At 37.1% G+C, this 4677-nt stretch overlaps 1 pseudogene; it reads right to left on the bottom strand.

Annotated features, from left to right (window-relative positions):
• Nucleotides 1–316: 316 nt before the first annotated feature.
• LOC107876381 lies at nt 317–1660 on the bottom strand (annotated as a pseudogene).
• Nucleotides 1661–4677: the final 3017 nt, after the last annotated feature.

Raw genomic sequence — 4677 nt, 5'->3', positions numbered from 1 at the left:
TCAACATGTTCTCTTGCTTTCAATAAGGATGATAAATTACCAAATAGTGCTTCAGACTAGCTCGTATTCTTAAAACTTGACTAGTATGTGCAGAAAACAATGCCATATGGAAACACATTCGATATAAGAGAACATCATGGTAATCAAGAATCATACATGACATATTCATAACTAACATAAAAGCTTCATTCTAAAGCATAAGAAATTCATGTTCACGGAGTCCATCACAGAAATGTAAATGTGACTCTCTTCAGAAGAAATAAGCGAACACATAACTCTCATCTTCATACATAAATACATGAGATACAGAATAGCATATCCAGCAACAAACAAATAAATGTTAACTGAATTTTCCATCCTAAACTACATTCTTCAACATCTAAAATGTAATCACATCAAAAGTCACTCTCCTACCACAAATGTTTCAAAACTATCAAAAGGACAGCTGACGTTACAGGTAAAAATATTTATAGTTCTTTTGATGGTCTTACAATTCAACACCTAATCCCAGCTCCAAGGTTGAATTAAACAACAGCATAAGCAACAGAATGAGCATGTCCTTGTAGGATAGTTACATTGCTAATATTGAATTGTCACAAAGATTGTGTTAAAACATCCTTTGAGTCCCAAAGCAAAAGGTCACCAACAAAAATGCAAAAATACCAAGATTCAGAAATTTGCTCAGTTGTTGTTCTGAGATTTGATGGCATCCGATGAAGGGGCTGGCAGTGCATAGTCTTTCTTCAGCAATTTGGTTAAGATACGCCTCTGTCCTGCTTCCTCCACTTTCCCAAACAGTTGCCTTCTCAACACTTCATGTAATTGCCCAAACAACTCCTTCTTCAAAGCCTCAAAAGCCAAATCAATTCTTTCCAATTCCTCCATAGCACTTTTATTATACATAAACAACCCATAGAACAAATCAAAACTATCATTAGCAGTATTCTCCACCAAATTCAACAAAGTCTCATACCCTTTTGTATTAATCGGACTCGTCTCCGAATCCAACTTCTCCAACACCCTCCCCAATGTATGCGTAATAAACTGTGAACCAGCAGCATACCTATCATGTTCAGCACATGTCATTTCCACCATCCTACACCCTTCTTTCTCAAATATATCAAGAAACCTATTAACCCTTGCTGTTCTTGATTTCCCTTCACCAATACGAACTTTATCAAACACAAATGCCAAATCTTACCAACTATCCTTCCCACTTTCATGTCCAAACATAGGATAAGTACATAGTATATCAAAATGGTTAGGCAAAACTTGAAGAAAAATATACTTAGGAAATTCTTTAACAGACAAAACATCAACAAACAAGGTATTCCTTTTCAGCCTCTGAATAGGCAGTGATTTAATTACAGGTTAAGTGGATATAATTGAAGTACAAAGTACAATAACATCAGGGTATTGTTCACATAAATCATGTGGATCTTGGAAAAAAGAAACACCAAGTGAATTAGCAATATTTGAATAATCAGTTCTTGAATGAGCAAATACAATATGACCTTGTCTCTGGGCAAATTACATTTATATGAGAGGGGATGATAATTTTTGGGCTCATGACCCTTCTAATAGCTGCAGTTGGTACTGGAAACACTTTCACAAAATCAAGCTGGGAATGGGAATGGTTAGTTGTTGTGATCAGATACATATACTCTCACCTCTGATGGAATGTATTCAGCTTCCAAGAGCTACAATGCATTGGAGGGAGTGAGATCTACATTTGAGGGAGCTCAGTTAATTTGGAGCAAATTGTTATTGCCAAAACGCAGGTTTGTAATGTGGATTGCAGTGCAGGAAAGGTTACTCATAAGGGAAAGATTAGCAAGATTGGGACAGCACTGTGAGGATGACAAGTGTGTGCTCTGTGATAAGCAGGTGATCGAAAGTGCTAGGCACTTATTTGCAGAATTTGACTGGTCCAAAGAGGTAAGGCATGGTCTAACCGGATGGTTTGGAATTACGGTCAACCAGGAATATGTGCATATGACAATGCATATCTTGAGTAAGGTATGATGAAGATTCATGAATGCCACTGATAATGGAGATAATACTCCGAGGTAGTCCCCGTGACGTATGCATTTACAGTATAAACCGTCAAATATGAAATGCGTAAAAAGCTGATGCAACATTGAAGAGGCAAAAAAGATAAGGTGTCTACAAAATCACTGATCAATCTAATCAAAATCCAGTCCTTAAAATGTCAGTTTCAAGGCCTTGAAAACAGAGAACACGGGAACAACCAGAAATTTGGATCAAAGATGCTACAAGGCAAAACTTTGCATGCTATTATATCATGGATTAAAAAAACACTGTATTTGATTACAAAACATTTCCTTCCTGGAAAGCCTTAAACGCCCTTTGAAATCACTCTGGCCTTTTCCTTGCCTTCATCGATAATTTTCATTATGTAGGTGCCAAAGTGTTCACCTCTTCCCTGGGTCACAAACATAGTCAGCAGACGGTAGGGTCAGATAAGCTACCCGTTATTTTGTGCATTTAAACAATGATATGAAGAAATATCTGTCCAAAATATAGGTCTCAAGAGTGAGACAAACCGAAACTTCATACAGTATGGGATAACGGTAATTTGTGGGCCAACTTACATGCACAACAACTATGCCACAAAGTACCAGGTACCTCACACTAGCACCAGTACTAGGTTGCTGGGCCACGATGGCTTATGAATATTACCAAACACTTTTGCCTCTATTGAGGATTGAACCCTCATCTCCTATTTGTTTTTAGAATACAAACATATAAACATCAGCACAATTGTTCTGGAATCCAAAATGGTACTCACAACATTCTTGCTCTTCTTTCAAGGATCCTAACACATCTAAAATTAGATCATGACTCTGTAAACATTCAGACTTAAACCAAAAGGAAAAGTAAGAATATAGTTTGATTTGATCATTTGTAAAGTGCAATTTGTATCTTCAAAGCATCCACAGTTCCTCCCTTGTCAAATTATCCACCAAATAGTTGCTGGGACAATTTTCCATCTGCCTCTATTACACATGTCTCCTTCATTCCAGCTTGCAAGGACTTCAACAGTACTGTCTAGCATTGACCATATGACACCCTTTAAGTTTATGAACATATCACATAGTTGGCTAGTGCTTTTACAATGTAAAAACAGATGGTTAATTGTCTCTGTCTCTTGTCCATACAGATAACGTCTTCAACAAAGCTATATGCCTCTTTCTAAAGTTTTCCCGAGTTGAAAGAGCTTCTCTAGTAGCTAACTAAATGGAACGAGCCACCTTATATGGCAGCTATATGCCTCTTTCAACCTAGTTTATTGACAGCTAGACCATACCAAGGTGCGACTTTTCTTTTTATAGTTCCTAAATTGATATGTCTGTCTTGTTTTGTTAGCTAAAGAGAACTTACTATTGTTCATCTCATTTCATAAAAAGTCTAAATACCATATTTTTGGTCATGAAAAAGAATCGCTTTTGCACTTTATGCTGCAGTCAAGTAGAGATCCCAAGTTTTAATTCAGCTACTTCAATTGATTTGTGCAAATTTGTTTCAATCTTGGTGGGTAGGTGTATCCAAAGTTTAATCTTGTAGGATGTAGCAGTCTGGTCATGGATTTATTGAGGTGCGACCTAGAAGGCCGGAGCAACTTTCCACAAAAAAAAGTATTTTCATACTTTATGCCATATCGAGTTTTAAGAAATTTCACATCCTAGTGAATTGCATAACTTGGTTGATGGATGTCACAATACAACAACTAATTTATTTGTATCAAATACAGTACACATGCGTTCTTGATACAAGAAAGACAAGGAAACACGAAACAAACACCAAAATCAGTCCACTAGCCAAGAAACCGAGGACCTCTTTTGGTGACCCCTCTCGGATTCGCTACCAACAAGAAGAATACAAGGTACAAGGACGTAATAACACCAAAACAGTAACAACACAACAAGAACAAGATGAAAAATAGACTAATTTCGGATTCCACATTAACAACACAAACACATGGTTACAACATCAACACTAGTACACGATTACAAAGAAACAAAAGGATAGATAGTTAGACAAATTGAAGGTATAATATTAACAACCCAAAAGCCTATTCCACTCTTGGACCTTCAACATCACACATATCAAATAACTAAATCTTACGTTGGAACAAGAGTGACCCCGATCTACCAAGCATCCAACATTTCCAAGCTTGAATCCAACACGAGCGATTCCACACTCAAGTTGATTTCCCTAGTTACAATTTTGGGTTGGTGGTCTTCTCTCCTTAGAGAGGAAATGTTTCAAGTGTTATAAACTTATAATATTCATCAAAATCTCCTAATGAAACCCTACATTATTCTATTTATAGTGTATTAAAAATAATAGGTAAAATGATCAAAAGGCCCCTTAGTGAAGGGGCACCCCTCTAGTGTATGTAGTGGACTGATTTGGCCCTTTAAGTGTATGTAGTGGACTGTTTTGGTGTCCATTTAGGTACTCCTTTGTACTTCATTGCACACACCAAGCCTCGGGTGTAACGTATGCCCTCATAAGTCCATCTACGTGAGCGTACTCATATCATCCTCCTGTTCTTGAAAAGGATTCGACCTCGAATCCGTACCTTACAAAATTAAAGAGGAAACAAACAAGTACACATCCTCATGGCATGAGGGTTAGGGTTAGTAAAAT

This window comes from Capsicum annuum, unplaced genomic scaffold (genome assembly GCF_002878395.1).
Source record: "Capsicum annuum cultivar UCD-10X-F1 unplaced genomic scaffold, UCD10Xv1.1 ctg81850, whole genome shotgun sequence".
In the NCBI taxonomy this organism is placed as follows: domain Eukaryota; kingdom Viridiplantae; phylum Streptophyta; class Magnoliopsida; order Solanales; family Solanaceae; genus Capsicum; species Capsicum annuum.
Note: the sequence above shows the minus strand (reverse complement) of the source record. Positions and strands in the feature narration are given on the sequence as shown.